The sequence below is a fragment of the Alligator mississippiensis genome, chromosome 1, assembly GCF_030867095.1.
Source record: "Alligator mississippiensis isolate rAllMis1 chromosome 1, rAllMis1, whole genome shotgun sequence".
Taxonomy (NCBI): domain Eukaryota; kingdom Metazoa; phylum Chordata; order Crocodylia; family Alligatoridae; genus Alligator; species Alligator mississippiensis.
The window spans coordinates 282,855,646-282,874,453 of NC_081824.1; positions in this window are offsets into that span (position 1 = coordinate 282,855,646).

Genomic DNA, 18,808 nt, shown 5'->3' on the forward strand with positions numbered 1-18,808 from the left:
AAATTGTATATTATTATAGGAACAGTATACGTAAACTTTTTGTACCAGTATTACTATTTTGATTAGAAATGCAAGGCTTTAGGTTTTTTTTAAATAACTATAAATGAATAGCCCATACTGTGGAGGCAATTATATCAGTATAAAGATGTGCCCTGTGGGCGTGTCTACACAAGACACTAAATGCTTATTAAACTAATTCTACTGCACCTTAGTTTGTCACAGTAAAAGCCACATTTTTGTGCTAATACACAGCAGATTTAGTCTACTGTGCATTAGTTTCATTAAAAAAGCATGCACTGGTTACTGCTCATTCAGTTAGAACCTGTTATTACTGGTACTAAACTTAGTGTACAGTACCTTAATGCATATGTAGATGTAATCAGTATGGCTCATTTCTCTTCCTATTGGGATTAAGATATACTAGTATGCACACAAATATTATTATAATTGTGCCCACATTATGTGGTTGCACTGCTTTATTTCTACTCATGTTACTAAAGTGAAACAACTTCTGAGTATTGACAAGGCCACACTGTATTGTTTAAATAGAAACAAGAAAGTATGTAATTATGCATAGTAGCAACTCTGTGTATTTTCTTAACTTTACATACTTACTCTGCCACTCAGTGTTCCCTTAACTCAAGCATGTGGGGCTTGTTTAATTGTATAATATGCATAGGTCAGCTATCAAATGCTTTTTGTCCTTATCTATTTCACAAAATAGGTATGGAGACAGAAGGTTTTTGTTTGTTTCTAATGAAATTACTGTAACCTGGCTTTACTTACAAAAAATAATCTTTGTAAGGATTTTTTTTTGGTTGGTTGGTTGGTTAGTTGTTTTGGGTTTTTTTTAAAGAAAAAAAATCACAACAACAAACCAAACACACACATTAAAAGCTGTTATAGATATAAAACTGGGCCACAAAGTCAAAATCCTTTGGGAGGAACATGCTTCGTGTTTAGCTGTTGTTTACAGCTACTGGCTCAAAGCGGTTATTCATTTTAAGAATAATGACTTTTATGAGGGCTTTTAAATAGCCCTCTCTCCTTGTTTTGATTGCATTCTGTACAGATTATACCAGCAAAGCAGAAATAATACATCTTTTGACCTCTTTCATTGACCTTATAAACTTATTAAGACCTCTTTTGTCAGGTTCATAATTACATTATTTGCATTGTCAACAGAATTATTTCCTGTACAATATTTAGTGCTTGGGAAGCAAAATGGATGAGTCAAGATCTTTACTGAAAGCAGTCTCTTTAATTCAAACCAAGGAGCAAGAATTGTACCACCACTGACAGCCTATGTTCAACAATGAACTGATAATTCCTATATATTTATTTAGTGTATGACACTTTCCACATTTCTGACATTATCAATATTCTTTTAACATGTTAATATATGATACACGGAAATTCATGTGCTTCACACATTCATATAAGATGAGAATTTGACTTTGTTTACTGTAGTAATACTAATCTTAACCTGACTTCAGATTCTGCAACTTGCGTAGTATAGTTCTCGGAGGACATTTCACCAGGAGCCGGGTTTAGGGCCTTGTTACATCTTATGCTGTGAGCTGCACACATGTTGATGGCTGTTTGTAGTAGCTCAAGTCTGGAGCAGTCACACTTCAGCTGAAAGCTAAGAATTCCTGCTCCCCCCCCGGATTCTGGGCTTCTCTGTTTCCCCCTGGGGCTCCCCTGTTTTCCCACACTGCTGGGGCTCCCCCCTCCCCCTCACAGTTCCTACCTACCCAGGCATACTTACTTGTGGCTGCCTGTACTATTTGCCCCAGGAAAGTGGGCAGAGATGGGTTAACCTACCTGGCCAGCCACTGCTGTTGGGGGCTGATGCTCTTCTGGCCCAGAAAGTAATAGCAGTAGCTATTTAACCCTTCCCTGCCTGCTCCCCAGGACAGACGGTATGGACGCCACAATTAAGCAGGGGTCAGAATGGGGAGCAGTGGGCAGGGATCTGGGATACTGGGGAGGGCAGGAAGGGGTGCAAAGGGTCCAATCAAATCTGGGCCACTGGGGGAGGGTTACAATGGGGTGTTTCTACTAAGATGCAGCTTAGAGTGGCTGCACCTTAGTGTAACTTGAGCTGCACAGCACAAATCAGAGATAATCCTGCCCTGGAGTGGCATAACTTTGAGCCACATAACAAGTGCTTAAAACCAGTTTCAGTTGTTAATGTGCACAGAATCCAGGAATTAAGAGCTCCAGGAGCTCCACAAAATTACCATGTAACAAGGCCCTTAGTCAGCACTGCAAGTCCCGTCTGCTCTGACTCCTTTCTTTTATGCCACTCCTGCAGACCTGGCATTGGTTGTAAGAGCACCAGGGCAAGGCCAACCCAACTCAGCAACAATCTTTAAACTCATCTTCAGCAGGGGCTAATCACCCCTTGTCATCATACACCCTCCCCCTTGAGACCCCTTCCCTTCCTAGATATATCCTACCACCCCTGTGGGAAAAAATATGCATTGAGGTGGGCCTTTCCAGCCCTAAAATGGATTTGGAAATAGAAGGGTTGCAAGGCTAAGTTGAAGAATTTAGGGATTGATCTAATTTATGATGTGTAACCATAGGAGGGATACATGATCCATGATCTTGATGAAGGCCCTGCTCAGTAGTTAATATCTGAGGTCCTCCACTGTCCATTTTACTGTCTGTCCTTCTTTCTCAATGACAGAGTCATTATTCTCTCTTTGGAATAGCTTCTGATTCAAATAAAGGATGGGGTGTTCCTCCCCATTCACCATTTAGAACAACACTGCACTCAACCCCACACTGGAAGCATTGGTCTAAAGTATAAACTCCTTTGAAAAGTCCCAGTTATACAGGACTGGTTCCTGGCATAGGAAAGCCTTCAACATTTGGAACACTTATGTGCATTATCTGGTCCACTGTGCCTTCTGTGGGTGGTTGCCCTTCAGAAGGTCTGTGAAAGTGCCTGCAATTGGTGATAATGCTAGTATAAACCATTGGTAATACCTGGCCAAGCCTAGAAACCAGTGTACCTGGGTTCTGGTGTTTGGTGTTAGGAACCTCTTCAGGGCCTGGACTTTGTCCACCAGTGGCTATATTTGACCATTCCTCAAGGCGTACCCCAGGTATGTGGTTTTAGTCTTACCCATGTGGCACTTGTACAGGTTTGTGGTGAGATCTGCTTCCTAGAGTGACTACAACACCACAGCTACATGGTCCAGGTGCTCTGCCCATGTCGATCTGTAGTCCAAATATGCTGCTGCACCATCCTGATTGGTGCAGGACCTGGTCCATCAGCCTCTGGAATTTGGCCAGAGCCCCATGCAACCCAAATGGGCATTGTCTAGAATGGGTATAGATCCCACTGTTAATGGAATTTACCATACCCTTTCATAAGATAGAGGCTTGTAATATTCCAGGCATCTCCTAGCTCATTGACCCACAGCATAGGGTATGCAGCAAATTTTGAGATTGCATTGACCTTCAGAAAGTCAATGCAGAACCACAGTGCCATCCCATTTTAGGAATAGCACAACTGGATTTCTCCAGTCACTGTGTGATTTTTCAATAATCCCAAGGTGCAGCATGGACTGTAGCTCCTGCTTCCCCATCTTCCTCATTCAGTGGGGAAGGCAACGGGGGTTTTCCATGACCCTACTTCCTGATTTCATTTGGATCTGGTGGGCCATAAGCTTGGTTCTTCTTGGAAGTGATGAAAACATTCCAGGGAACAAGTGGATCAGTCTTCGGGCTTGCTTCAGTCCTTCTCAAGTGAGGTCTCTCCCAAACAGCACTGTTCCTGTCTTGACTGTCAGACTTGCCTGTGGACCTAGCTCTGCTTTGGGAGTATAGGGGGATATTAAGAGGCACTCCTGGGCCTTGCATGGATTGATTTGCTGGAGCTTCTGCCAGTCCAGTTGCTTGATTTCATAGTCACCGGGCCCAACCTACCAGATTACCCTGTATGGTGTCTGCCACTGAGCAATTAGTTTTGATTTGGATGATGGCAATAGTAGGAGAACCCAGGCCTCAAGGTTGAATTCATGGAGATGCACATTTTTATTGTACTATGCCACCAGTGTGTGTTGGGCCCATCATAGCTTTTTAATGGGCAAATTCATCCAGTGATTTAAGTTTCTCCTGAAAACTCAATATATATAAGACCACATTATTGGCTTGCTGGAGTTGTTCTTCCCATATTTCCTATAAAAGATCCAGGATTCCCTGAGGTTGTGGCAATAGAGCAACTTAAATGGGGAAAGCCCTGTTGATGCCTTGGCTACCTCCTGGACTGCAAATAGCAGAGTTGGGAGCAACTGTTCCCAGTGGCAGGCATCCATGTCTAGACACTTTGTTAACATTTCTCTAAAGGTTTTATTAAAGCATTCTACAAAACCATCAGTTTCGGGGTGGCAGACAGAAGATCTTACCAATTTAATTTTTTATAGCTTATACATATACTTTATGGTCTGGGACATGAACACTGGTTCTTTCGTTAGTAATGATTTTTCAGGGCCCACCTACAAGAACACCTTCATGAGCTCAAAGGCCATGACATTGGCTGTCATCAAGTGAAAGGGTACAGCTTTGAGATACCACATGGCAGAGTTGGCAATTACCAATATATATTTATAGCCAGCTTCACTCTGTCACAGGGGTCAATCACGTCGATCCCAATCTGCTCAAAGGGAACATCCACTAATGGCAAATGGTCCAGAAGGATTCACTGGGCTCTGTGCGGGGTGATAATCTTACAATCTGGGCAGGAAATGCAAAAGTCCAGTGCATCTTTATAGATGCCTGGCCATAAAAAATATCAGTCCAGGATGTGGCTCAGGGTCTTTTTCCTTTCCCAGATTCCCTGAACATGGGACAGAATGGGCAAAGTACATGATCTCTTGCAAGTAGGGTTTTAGAACCAGGATCTGGGTCCTGATTTCCCCAGTCTTTTTCCAGCTAATAGAGCTTCTCCCCCTGCAATTCAAAGTGGGCAAAAAATGTGGGTTCTTATGGGTTGGCTACTTCCCCATTGACACTGCCACATGGTCATAGGCCCAGCTGAGTGTTTTGTCTGCTTTTTACTCAGTCACAAAGTAGGGTGCCTTGGCTAGAAGTTCTGACTCCTGTACAAAAGGGATCCCTTCTTCCACCTCTGATTACACTTCCTACAGGGGTTCCCTGAATCCAGAGGGCCCTTCTCCAGGAGTGTCCTGTGCTAGAGGAGTCCCAGTTTCTTCCTGGGGCTGCATGTCCTCAGTGGTCTCTTGGGGTCACCCCCCTGAACTCTTGGCCTCCCCTATCCCCATGAAGACTATCTACTGGGGGGGATGGGTCCTGAATTGTGGCTTGCCTGGTTTGCTTAAGGGAAGCCTTTTAAGAGTTCCATGAAGCCTTCCTAATCTCGGCTTTGGATAACATGATAGGCTAATAAGTCTGCCAGGCCTATCAAGCTTGTCTTCAGGCAACTTCCCACAGACAACTGCACCCAGGCCCAGGAATAAGGCGTTATAGCCTATGAATCCACTGGATATGTACCGTATCCAGGAGTTCCCTGGGGTCAAGGTATAGGGATTTTAAAATAACTGTTTAGGCACATCCCAAAATCAATTAGGACCACTGCCTTAGTGCCATTGACCATAATCAGGAACATCAGTTTTGCTGGCTGGGTGGCCTGAGTTCATACTCAGCCAAGGCTGCAACAGAACTCCAGCTAGCTTTGAGCATCAAGGACAATAAAAAGTCCTTTTTCAGACATGTGGGGAGCCGGAGAAAAAGCAGGGGCAATGTTGGACCCCTGCTGAACCAGATGGGACAACTGACAACTGACGCCCAGGAAAAAGCCAACCTATTAAATAGGTACTTTGCGTCGGTCTTTCATCAGCCCCATGGGACGCCCATGCCCGCTACTGGGCTGGGAAGTCCGGGTGAGGGTGATCCCTTGCCCTCCATTAATGCTGACTTCGTGAAGGAACATCTTGAGAAGCTGGATACCTTCAAGTCAGCCGGCCCTGACAATCTTCACCCCAGGGTACTCAAGGAGCTGGCGAGCATCATAGCCCAGCCTCTAGCGCAGATCTTTGAAAACTCTTGGCGCTCTGGCGTAGTGCCCGAAGACTGGAAGAAGGCCAACGTGGTGCCTATCTTCAAGAAAGGGAGGAAAGTGGATCCGGCTAACTATAGGCCCATCAGCCTGACTTCTATCCCAGGGAAGATCTTAGAAAAGTTTATTAAGGAGGCCATCCTTAATGGACTGGCCGACGCCAACATCTTAAGGGATAGCCAGCATGGGTTTGATGCAGGTAGGTCTTGCTTCACCAATCTCATTCCCTTCTACGACCAGGTGACCTATCACCTGGACAAGGGAGATGAGATTGATGTCATATATCTTGACTTCAAAAAAGCCTTCGATCTGGTGTCCCATGATCGTCTCTTGGAGAAACTGGCCAATTGTCGCCTTGGGTCCTCCACGATCCACTGGCTGGAAAATTGGCTCTGGGGTCGGACCCAGAGGGTAGTAATTGATGGAAGTCACTCATCATGATGTCCGGTGACCAGTGGGGTCCCCCAGGGCTCTGTCCTTGGACCCATACTGTTCAACATCTTCATTAATGATGTGGACACTGGAGTCAGAAGCGGACTGGCCAAGTTCGCCGATGACACCAAACTTTGGGGCAAAGCATCCACGCCAGAAGACAGGCGGATGATCCAGGCTGACCTGGACAGGCTCAGCAAGTGGGCGGATGAGAATCTGATGGTGTTCAACGCCGATAAATGCAAGGTTCTCCACCTTGGGAAAAAAAACCCGCAGCATCCTTATAGGCTCGGCAGTGCTTTGTTGGCTAGCACTATCGAAGAAAGAGACTTGGGGGTCATCATTGACCACAAGATGAACATGAGCCTGCAATGCGATGCTGCAGCTAGTAAAGCGACCAAAACGCTGGCTTGCATCCATAGATGCTTCTCAAGCAAATCCCAGGACGTCATTCTCCCCCTGTACTCAGCCTTAGTGAGGCCGCAGCTGGAGTACTGCGTCCAGTTTTGGGATCCACAATTCAAAAAGGATGTGGAGAAGCTTGAGAGAGTTCAGAGAAGAGCCACGCGCATGATCAGAGGTCAGGGAAGCAGACCCTACGATGACAGGCTGAGAGCCCTGGGGCTCTTTAGCCTGGAGAAGCGCAGGCTCAGGGGTGATCTGATGGCCACCTTCAAGTTTATCAGGGGTGACCACCAGTATCTGGGGGAACGTTTGTTCACCAAAGCGCCCCAAGGGATGACGAGGTCGAATGGTCACAAACTACTACAAGATCGTTTCAGGCTGGACATAAGGAAGAATTTCTTTACTGTCCGAGCCCCCAAGGTCTGGAACAGCCTGCCGCCGGAGGTTGTTCAAACGCCTTCATTGAACACCTTCAAGATGAAACTGGATGCTTATCTTGCTGGGATCCTATGACCCCAGCTGACTTCCTGCCCTTTGGGCGGGGGGCTGGACTCGATGATCTTCCGAGGTCCCTTCCAGCCCTAATGTCTATGAAATATCTATGAAATATGAAATACTTCTGCCAGCCAGACTTGAGTGTAATCACACTCCATATGAGGGCAATCTCAAGTGCATGTCTGAGCCAGCCATAGGTGAAACAAGTATCCTGCACCTTATACCCAGAGGGAGTGCTTTATTTGGCTTGAGGTCATCTGCTTCCTGGCTTCCAGTTTCCTTCCCTTTTAGGGATGGCTGGGGCCATCTCTTCAATTTCAGGGAAATGGAATTGGGAGTCTTCCTCTGAAGTCAGTAGAAGCCCCAGTCCCCGAAGTTAAAGGTTCCTCGCCCTGGATAGAGGCGTGTCTTGAGTTGGCACTTTCTAAGTACCCTGTCTTGCCTGGCTGCCTTCCTCTGGGGTCAGTCTTGGGCCTTGAGGTACCAAGGTCTCCTTGGAAGTGTGTGTGCTGGAGGGTTCTGCTGCCAGATATTGCTCCATCAGCAGAACCACTTCTGCTAATGCCTCAATACCCATTTCCTAAGGCCAGGGGGGCACTATTTGGATAAACTGCTCCCAGACAATTACCTCAAGCACCTGCTTCCCTAGCTTGTTATCCATCTTGAACCAGAGCCAACTCCAGTCCCTCAGCCACTGAGCAGAAAACAGGGTCAACCTTCAGGCAGGTAGCACTCTTCATGAAAGCAATGTCTAAAGATCTCATCTGAAATGCTGAGGGTATCTAGTATCATAGTTTTCACCTCCTAGGAATCATGAGCTATTTCAGCATCAAGACACTAATATGCCAACTGGGCCATCCCCAACAGGTATGGAGCCAGGATCATGGCCCATTGCTCCAACCACTGTGTGGCAGCTGCCACCCTCTCAAATGTCTCTAGACATGCCTTGCAATCATCATCTAGTCCCATCTTGGTCAGCCAGATGGAAATGCTCTGGCTTATAGTAGCCAGCTCAGGGGATGCCTTTGGTGCAGGTGGTTGCTGCTGCTGCTGATTCTAAATTGCTAGGTTTTTAATTAGTTGCTGTTGCTGGATAGCCATCCATTTCATCAGTATTTATATCTTAATGGAGTGAGGCTGGAAAGGGAGTACTGTCTTTTGATCTGCTTCTCCCCTGCCCTGTCCAAATCCCCTTTGTAGCGTGCCCACATTCTCCACCAAAATTGCAATGGGGAACCAGGACAGCTCCCATGCAACAGTATGACCAAGCACCCAGAATGACCTAGAAATCTGCATAGTCTGGTTCTCAGAGGACATCTGATCAGGAGCCAGGCTTAGTCAGCACTGAGAGTCCTCTCTGCTCTGACCCTGACTACTCTATTTGATGCCACTCCTGCAGGTCTGGCATTGACCAGCCCAGCAACTCTTTTTCTCACCAGGACCCATTCTACACCATCACAGTACATATAGATTTTCCACTTACTCCATAAAAAATATGCTCACTCCGGCTACTTAGCAAGTAATATTATTTTACAGAATATAATACTACTATGGCAGGGGTAGGCAATGTTTTTTGGCTGGAGTGCCAAAAAAAATGACAATATCTACCCTGTAAGGTGCCAGAGTGCCAGCATGCCACAAAAACAAAACTTGGGGTACATGGCTGGATGCACTACATATTTCATACTGTTAATAATCATAAATGTTGCTTATTCTTTTACAGTAAATGCCAGGTTTTCTAAAAATTCTAAACATGGTGACAATAAATAAAACTTTATGTACTGCCTTTGTACTTTTGAATTTTTTTTCTTGTTAAGCATGTTTTGATGAGAGGGGGAAGAGAAGGAGAGAGGAGCAGGGAGCAGCAGGCATTGAGGGAGTCACCACAGGCAGGCTGACCTTGCCAGGCCCTTGTGAAGGCTGCAGCCAGAACAGACTGGGGGTCAGGTGGGGCTCAAGTGCCCCAGGGCTCTGCAGACTCAGGACACAGTGGTGGGGGGCAGTCCCAGCAGCACCAGACGTGGGGCCCAGCAGGCCTACACAGCTCCGCAGAGATGGGGTGCAGCCACTCTGCCCATGGAGGATGCTGCCTGTCTGGGGCAGGATTCTGGGCTCAAGGTGCTCCCTGCTTGACCTCTCTGTGTGGCAGGTACAGTGAGAGTGGAAGCTGCAGCCACAGGCTGTTTCCCCAGGCTCTGGGAACAACCACTGCAGCTGGTGCTCAGGGCTGAGCCGGCTGGGTGCCTGCAGTGAAGAGTCTCTGTGCAGTGCCTGCCCTGGCCCTAGCCCCTTGAGGGGAGCTGTGGATGGGCAAGGCTGGGGCCCAGGCAGGCTGGGGCAGTTATGCTGGTTGTTCCCAGGGTCCAGGGGGCTCCTGTAGCCAGGCCCTTGCACCAGGGATGGCTCTACCCTGCTTGAACTGTGCCCAGCATGCAGGGAGGCTGATCCATAAACCAGAAGCCCCCTGATCCTAACACCCTGCCCCAGCCAGGCAGCATCCCCTCATGTGCAGCACCTGCCAGGGCCCTGTCCACCCATAGCTCCCTCCAGGAGCCAGCCGGGCTGGAGGGTGCAGCCTGGGAGCAAGGGGCAGGAGCAGTAGAACACAGACAGCATCCCTGCCCATGTTTTCCTGGCTCTGTCCCAGTGCCTGCCACAACTCTAGGACATGTGGCTGCATGGGAGAGCCCAGAGCAGCAACTTGGGAAAAAAAAACAAAACTATTTCCTTGCATGCCTCCCAGCATGCCAAGAAAAATGTCTCCACATACCACTAATGGCATGTATGCCTGGGGTTGCCAACCTATGATCTATAGCTACTTTCCCTGACAATATTTCTCCATCTTGAATTTTTTATGCAAAGGGAGTAGAAATATCATAGATAATTGAAACTGACAATTTTTGGGGGGGAGCTCTTTCTTGTGTCCTGATAATTATTGGTCCATAAACTGTAGAGGTAACAAGATGAGTTCAAGAGATTGATTTTTCTAACAACTGAAGAGGAAAGCAACTTTGTTGTCCTCGGCTCATTATGTTCTGCCAGACTCTTGTCAATTTCACAAGATTTGACAATAGTTTCTGTGACCAAAAATGTCATCATTAAGTGAGAAAAATGAGTGCAAAGTCACTTTGGCATCTTTGTCTTATAAATAATTTGTGAACATGCAAGTTTTCATGAGTTCTAGGTTGAGATGAGATTTCTTACTCTAAGAACTCTGAAAACCATTATTAACAGTTCCCTGAAAGAGTAAGAATAAAAGACATTTTTAGACATTTTTTCTAAAAACATTTTTTTTTAAGTCTGTCCATCCAATTTACATCATAAGGAGAGAATGAACACCCTCATCCTCACCAAATGGTCAGACTTTTAGGACTAGACAGCCATAGGGATGAAGGAAGGAAGGACTTTTGACTTTTTAACTACTTTATTCAGGGGTTCAGGGATACAAAAAGGTTGGCTGCTTACAAAGCAGAGACAAACCAAAACACACCATGTCATTGCATTCATGACATCACACCACGATAGACACCTTCGCTATATTTCTCCTCATGTCTTACATGTTATTATGCAATCAGTATGCCGGCCACACGGTCATATCTATAAATAAACAATTCCTACCCTGCTGTATCCAATCATACACGTGACAACACCTTCAACTTCCCCCACAAAAAAGAAAGCAAAAAAGCAGCCTGGTGAGGGCCTAGGGTGTGGCATGAGCTGGAAGTTGTAGTCTGACACTGTGCCTGCCCAGTCGCCCAGACCAGTCATGACATTAGAGTGCGTATTTGAGACAGCTATCCTCCACATGTCATGGTGCTCCCTCAAGGGCCCAGCATGTCTCAAAGGTGGGCACCACCTGCCAGAGCACAGTATACTCAAAGTCCAGTGAGAGACGTGCCTGCACCATGAGGTGGAAAAGCCACAGGGCATCATCTCAGCCAGTCCTGGCAAGGCAGTTTCAGCAGCTCTTGAGGACAGCCATCTTGGCCTGATCCAGTAAAAGTTGCCAAGGCAGATGGGGCCCTTCTCAGCTACCTGGTATCAGTAGAAGCACACGTAGGTGGTCTCTGAGAGGCTCCTGCCCAGCGCTCACAGCAGCGGCTCGAGGGTGAAAAAAAGCGGTCGCAGGTGGGGACAGTTGAGGAAGGCATGAAAGAGGGTCTTCTCAACACCCCCCAGGCAGAAGGGACAGGCCATAGAGGCAGCTGGGAAAAAGTGGGACGCAAATGTGCCAGTGGCTAGGATGCCATGCAGCAACCACCACTGCAGGTCATCAGTCTTCTTGGCAGTTAGTGGCTTATACCATGTGCACAATGCTGGGTGGGCCAGTGGGGAATCTGGAGGCCCCGGGTGCCATCGCCACAGTGGATCAGGGTGGCCCGCCAGCACCTGGGCATGGTAGATATGAACCACCCAGGCATATAGGCTTCTACATGACAGAAAAGCAAAGGGGCAACCCGTGTCACTGTCAGGAGGCACAGGGAGCATCAGCAGGGTGCCAGGTCCACCAGCCAGCTTGCCAGCCACAACTGGGGTGACTGGCAGCATGGGAAAAGCCTTGCTCGGGACATTTGCAGCATGGGGGACCTGGGCTGCTCAGAGATGGTCGTCCAGGGTGGCTGCTGCCTCCAATGGGAGGGCAGCCTGGATGTCACACAGGAGATGGCCCATGCTGTGGACACAGCGCATGCCAAGCCGGGTGGTCAAGGCCTCAGGCGAGAGCCAGGCTGACCCAGTGGGATCAAGGAGATGGCTCAGGTGGAGGACATGCACCTAGATGAGAATGGCCATGAGACTGGCAGAGGCCAGGCTTGGCATGGGGTGCCTCAGAGCTGAGTTGTGCACCAGGGGTTCCCTCAGCAGCTGCGGGCTGGAGGAGGAAGGTGGCTTGCCAGGCTCATACCATGCTGTGGTAGAAAGCCAGAAGCACCACCCAGTTCAGAAGTGTGAGGTCCAACAGGAAGAGCTCCCAGTCGAAGCCAAGGGCCCCCACCCTCTGCAGGAACCAACATGCCAGTTGTTGCCAAGGTAAATGCTTCTTGCCATACAGGAGTTGTTGAAGGGCCTGAAGGCAGAAGGTGGCCACCTTGCTCACAAGGTCAACCAAACTCTGGCCCTCCTCAGCTACAGGTAGGTAAGGGATAGCTCGTGGGAGCCAGTGGCACCCATCCCCCAAAAAATAAACCGGGGATGCTGGAGTCTCTTGAGTAGGTCCTATAGCAGATATAGTACGGTGCACCAGTGCCACAAAGTCACTGCCACCAGGTTGTTCACAAAGAGGACACATCCATGGTAAGAGAGGCTGGGTATGTGCCAGTGCCACCATTGTAGGCAGGCCTCTACCCCTTCCTCGAGGCTGTCTCAGTTGCATACCATGAAGGTTGATGGCCCTAGGAACACACTCAGCACCTTAAGGTCCTTGCAGCACCAGGTGAGGCCCCCTGGCAAATCTGTGGGTGTCGCGCTGATCCACGCACCAAGCAGTAGGGTATCACTCTTGGCCCAGTTAATACGGGCTGAGGAGGTGCATTCATAGGCTCACTGGCAGTCTGTCAGGGCTTCCACATCTTCCTGGGTGTTAAGGAAAATGGTCATGTCACCTGAATATGCTGATAGCTGGAGCAGAGGAGCAATGGACAGGCCTGTGGCCGATGGCAAGGCCATGCCACTCAGGAGGTGCCGCAATGCATGCAGCAGTGGCTCAATGGCCTGGGCATAGAGCATGCCCAACAGGAGGCAGCCCTGATGGATGCCTCTGCATATAGGAAATGGGGCACAGAACACCTGATCACCTCACGGCCCCTAATCGCAGCCCCTCCACTGGACGGCATTCTCACGCCAGAGACTCCAGCCCCCTCAGATGGAACAGGGGTGGAAGGAGGTCAGGAAAAGCTTCCGGTCTCACTGGGTGGGACCTGTGTTCCAGAGGTGGATGCACCATCTGTTGGTGCTGCTGTAGTTGCCGATGTTCCAGCCGATCTCCCCCATGGGCACTGGGCTGCTAGGTGGGAAGAGCTACCACACTGGAAACACGTGGTCTCCCCAAAGGAAAAATAGTTCACAAACCTCCTCCCATTGAACATGAGGCTCAAGGACTGGGGCAGAGACCATGGGCCCTCCCTGAGAAGCATGAAAACCTGCCTTCGAAAAGACAGGACATGCCTCATTTTCAGGTTCTTGCTTCCTATAATCAGTTGGTGAAAGGGACTCAAAAGAACCCCATAGGGCTCGAGTTCCTTGGCCAGCTCCCAATCGGTCACATGTGGGGGCACATTAGAAATCACCACCCTCACTGCTGGGGTGTCTAGGGGTGTGACAAAATAGGGTGTGCCCACAATGTTCAGGCCCTCTGTGCACACTCTGTTAACTAGGGTGAAATCGCTGAGGTAAATCATTGGGACCGTGTTAACATGACCTACGTAGCATATGTTACGCTGTCCCAGGAGACTAGCCAGGGCATATATGCAGACCTCGATCCTGATGTAGAGAGGGCTGTGAACCCTCAAGCCATGGGTAATGGGGAGGTTCTGAAAGGCATCCTCATGCCAGCTGTTTGGTGTAAGAACAGGCATTCCTGCTAGGACAGGGTTAATTTCAAACTATAACTGAGAAAAAGAAAACAAAAATGTTTATACTAACTAAAAATATAAGTGTCTGGGAATGCAGCCATAAAAAAACTGGATGAGAGGAGGAGAGGGGTGGAGAGGAAAAAAAAAAAACTGGGGGGCAGGGAGGTTTATGAAACAGCAAAAAAAGAAAAAAGGGGGAGAGGGAGAGGAGGGAATTAAGAGCATCCCTCAGAAGGCAAGCTATTGGAAAAGATAACTCCTCACAACAAGCAAACAGCAAAGAAAGAAAGAAAAGAAAAGAGACAGTAAGAAAAAAAGGCTGTATAGAAGCAACTCATAGACAAAGAGACCAGAAGTACAGGGAGAGGGAACAGAAAGCAGAAAAAAAAAAAAATACTGCAAAAATGCAAGAAAAGAATCAGAAAGTGAGCTAAACAGAAACTAGAGACATTTAGACAGGTGGGAGTCAGAAAAGAAAAGAGATAGGAAGCCGGGGAGTCTTACGCTCAGGTTCGCCCCACGCAGTTCCAAGCGAGCCTGGTCCAGTGCATCCAAAATGGAAGGAAGGACTTTGACTTTTCAACTACTTTATTTCATGAAAGATCAGGTACAGAAAGCAAAAAAAACATCAAACCACACCAAAGAGAAACCATTCCAGTACAGTCAGAACATCATACCGTGACAAACACCTTTGCAGTAGTACACATCAAGCCTAACATGCCATATAGCCCTCGAGAGATGAACAGTTCCACCCTTCCCTGTCCCATAGTACACATGCAAAAACCTTCAGCATCTCACCCCGAGAAAAACAAAAGCAGCCTGGTGAGGGCCCAGGGCATGGCACAAGCTGGAAGCCACAGTCCGCCACCGCACCCGCCTGGTCGCCCAGACTGGTCAAGACATTAGAGCGTGTATTTGAGATGGCCATCCTCCACATGGCACAGTGCTCCCTCAAGGGCCCAGAGTGCCTCAAAGGTGGGCACCCCCGTCAGAGCACAGCGTGCTCAAACTCCAGCAAGAGGTGCACCCACGCAAGGAAGCTGAAGAGCCACGGGGCATCGTCTGAGCCGGTGCCGGCAAGCCGGTTGCGGCGGCTCTTGAGAATGGCCATCTTGGCCTGGCCCAGTAAGAAATTGGCCAGGCAGATGGCACCCTGCTCGGCCGCCCAGTACAGGTAGGAGCACACGTAGGTGGTCTCCGAGAGGCTCCTGCCCAGTGACCGCAGCGGCAGCTCAAGGGTGGCAAAGAGCAGCTGCAGGCAGGGACAGTCCAGGAAGGCATGAAACAGATCCTCCTCCACGCCCCCAGTGCAGAAGGGGCAGGCTGTCGAAGCGGCTGGGTCAAAATGGGATGCAAACGTGCCAGTGGCTAGGATGCCATGCAGCAACCGCCACTGCAGGTCGCTAGTCTTCTTGGAGGTCGGTGGCTTATACAATGTGTGCCATGCCGGGTGGGCCGGTGGGTAAGCCAGTGGCCACAGGCGCCATCGCCACGGTGTATCGGGGCGGCCCACCAACACCTGAGCGTGGCGGACGCAAACCACCCAGGCATACAAGCTTCTACACGATAGAGAAGCAAAGGGACAACCCGTGTCACTATCGGGAGGCACGGGGAGCCTCAACAGAGTGCCCGGCCCACAGGCCAACTCCGCGGCCACAGCCAGGTTGACCAGCAGCGGAGGGAAAGCCTCGCTCACAGCATCCATGGCCTGTGGGATCTGGCGTGCCTGGAGATGTTCGTCCAAGGCGGCCGCCGCCTCCAGCGGGAGGGTGGCGCGGATGTCACGCAGGAGATGACCCATGGTGCGGACATAGTGCACGCCCAGCCGTGCGGCCAGCACCTCAGGCAAGAGCCAGGCTGAACAAGCGGGGTCAAGGAGATGGTGCAGGTGGAGGACACGCGCATGGATAAGGGTGGCTGTGAGGCTAGCAGAGGCCAGGCTCAGCACAGAGCACGACAGGGCTGAGTTGTGCACCAGAGGCTATCTCAGCAGCTGCGGGAAACACAGGGTCCGGGCTCAAGCCTGGAGGTGAAAATCGTCCTACCAGGCTCGTACCACGCTGCAGTAAAAGGCCAGAAGCACCGCCCAGTTCAGGAGCGTGGGGGTCAGCAGAAAGACCTCCCAGTCAAAGCCAAGATCACCGACCCTCTGCAGGAACCGGCATGCCAGTTGTTGCCAGGGTAGGTGCTCCTCACTGTAAAGCAGTCGCTGAAGGGCTTGCAGGCAGAAGGCTGCCACCCAGCTCGCCAGATCTACCAGACCCTGGCCCCCATCAGCGACAGGTAGGTGAAGGATGGCCCACAGGAGCCAGTGGCGCCCATCCCAGAAGACGTCTACCAGGATGCACTGGAGTCTCTCAAGTAGATCTGGTGGGGGGGTCAAGCACGGCGCACCGGTGCCACAAGGTCGCTGCCACCAGGTTGTTGATGATGAGGACGCGCCCCTGGTAGGAAAGGCTGGGCAGGCGCCAGTGCCACCGCTGCAGGCAGGCCTCCACCCCCTCCTCAAGGCCATCCCAGTTGTGCGCCATGAAGGTTGGTGGCCCCAGGAGCACGCCTAAGACCTTGAGGCCCTTGCGGTGCCACATGAGGCCCCCCGGCAAATCCAGGGGGGGGGCGTGCCAGTCCATGTGCCAAGCAGCTGGGTATCACTCTTGGCCCAGTTGATGCGGGCGGAGGAGGCGCGCTCATAGGCACGCTGGCAATCTGCCAGGGCCTGCACGTCTTCCTGGGTTTTGAGGAAGATGGTGACGTCATCCACATATGCCGACAGCCGGAGAGGAGGGCCAGCGGATGGGCCCGTGGCCAATGGCAGGGCCACACCACTCAGGCGGTGCTGCAGCGTGTGCAGCAGCGGCTCGATGGCCAGGGCATAGAGCATGCCCGACAGCGGACACCCCTGACGAATGCCCCTGCATGCGGGGAACGGAGCGCAAAGCACACCGTTCACCTTGAGCAGGCTGGAAATGTCTTGGTACAAAACCCGGAGGGCCCCGGTGAAGAGAGGCCTAAAACCAAAGGCCTCCAGTGCCTGGAAGAGATAGGCATGGCCCACCCAGTTGAAGGCCTTCTCCTGGGCCAGAGAGATGAGGCCAACGTCAAAGCCAAAGAGCTCGCTAGCTGTGAGTAGGTCAAGCATCAGGAACAGGTTGTCTTGAATGGTCCTGCCTGGCACGCAGTAGCTCTGCTCAGGCCCAGTGAGAGAGGCCATGACTGCGTGGAGGCGGGTGGCCAGCGCTTTGGCCAGAATCTTATAGTCTGCACACAGCAGGGAGACCAGTTGCCAGTTCCTAATGTAGCCAAGGTCTCCCTTCTTGGACAGCAGGGTCAGCACCGCTCGGCGGCAACTGATCGGCAAGACCTTGTCGGCAAGGCTCTCCTGGAAAACGCGCAGGAGGCTGGGGCTGAGGACAGGCCAGAAGGTCTTGTGAAACTCGGCAGGCAACCCATTGAGGCCCGGGGCTTTGCCGGAGGCGAGGCCAGCCGTGGCAGCCGCCAACCCTTCCAGGGACAAGTCCTGCTCAAGCTCACCGGCCTCCAGGGCATTGAGATGTGGTAGGCCCTCGTGGAGTTCCCACGTGGCCTCAGGGCACGACGGCTCGGCCGCAAACATGTCACGATAGAAGGCGACAGCATGTTTGCGTATTTTGCCTGGCTTTGTAATTACCCAGCCCTCAGGAGTCTTTAGATGATCCAAGACTTTGCTCGCTGCCCTCCAGCGCTCCAGGTTCAAAAAGAAGCGGGTTGGGGAGTCAGTTTCCACCAGGTCCTGGCAGTGGCCGTGGATCCTCGCACCGCGGGCTGCGCTCTCCGCCATGTTGTGCAGGCATTTCCTGTGGAACCGGAGGCTCGCGCTCAGTGCCGCGTTGCTGCCAGTGGCCAGCAGAGCAGCCTCAAGCTCCACCACGTCCTCCTCCAACTCCTGGATACATCGGCGCATCTTGTTCACAGCCAGCTGGGTGTACTGCTGGCAAAAGGCTCGGATCTGTACCTTGCCCACATCCCACCACAGCTTCCAGGAGGAGTGGCTCAGTCTCGCAGCCTCCCACCTCTCCCAAAAGTGGGCAAAGCAGTCCCGGAAATAGGAGTCCTGAAGCAGGCTGACGTTGAAACACCAATAAGGTGCCCGTGCACAGGCTCTCCCCGGCAGGCTCAGTTCACTGAAGGCTAGGCCATGATCTGACAGACCCGAGGCAGTGATGCGGCTGCTGCTCAGGAGTGGCAGGTGGTGCCTGGTGACATAAAGGCAGTCGAGGCGAGCCATGGTGAGACCACCGGCACCCATCCTGGCCCAGGTGTACTGGCGCACATCAGGATGCAGGGCTCGCCAGACGTCCACAAGGTCTGCCCCCTCCAGGGCAGATTGCAGCTTGTGAGCGGAGGGCAGGTGGGGCTCAGGCCCTGTGCGGTCGAGCCGGGGGGCAGTGGTGCAGTTGAAATCGCCACCGAGGAGGAGCAGGTCATTCTCCTCACTAGCATCATGCAGGAGGGCAGCCAAGGTCTCAAAGAAAACAACCCTTTCCTGGCCATCGGAGGGCGCGTAGACATTGAGGAGCAGCAGGCGGTGTTGTGCGAGGGTGACATGGACGGTCAGCAGGTGGCCGGGGAAGACCTCCCGCGACACCGCCACGTCAAGCTGCAGCTGCGGCGATAAGAGAGTCACGACCCCAGCGCTGAGGTTGGTGCCATGGCTCAGGAACACCTGTCCTCGCCATGCAGCCTGCCAGCCCGCCTGGTTGAATCTGTCACACTGTGTCTCTTGAAGGAAGGCGTTGGCCAGCCTCTTCTGTTGCAGGAGCTCCAGGACGGCTTC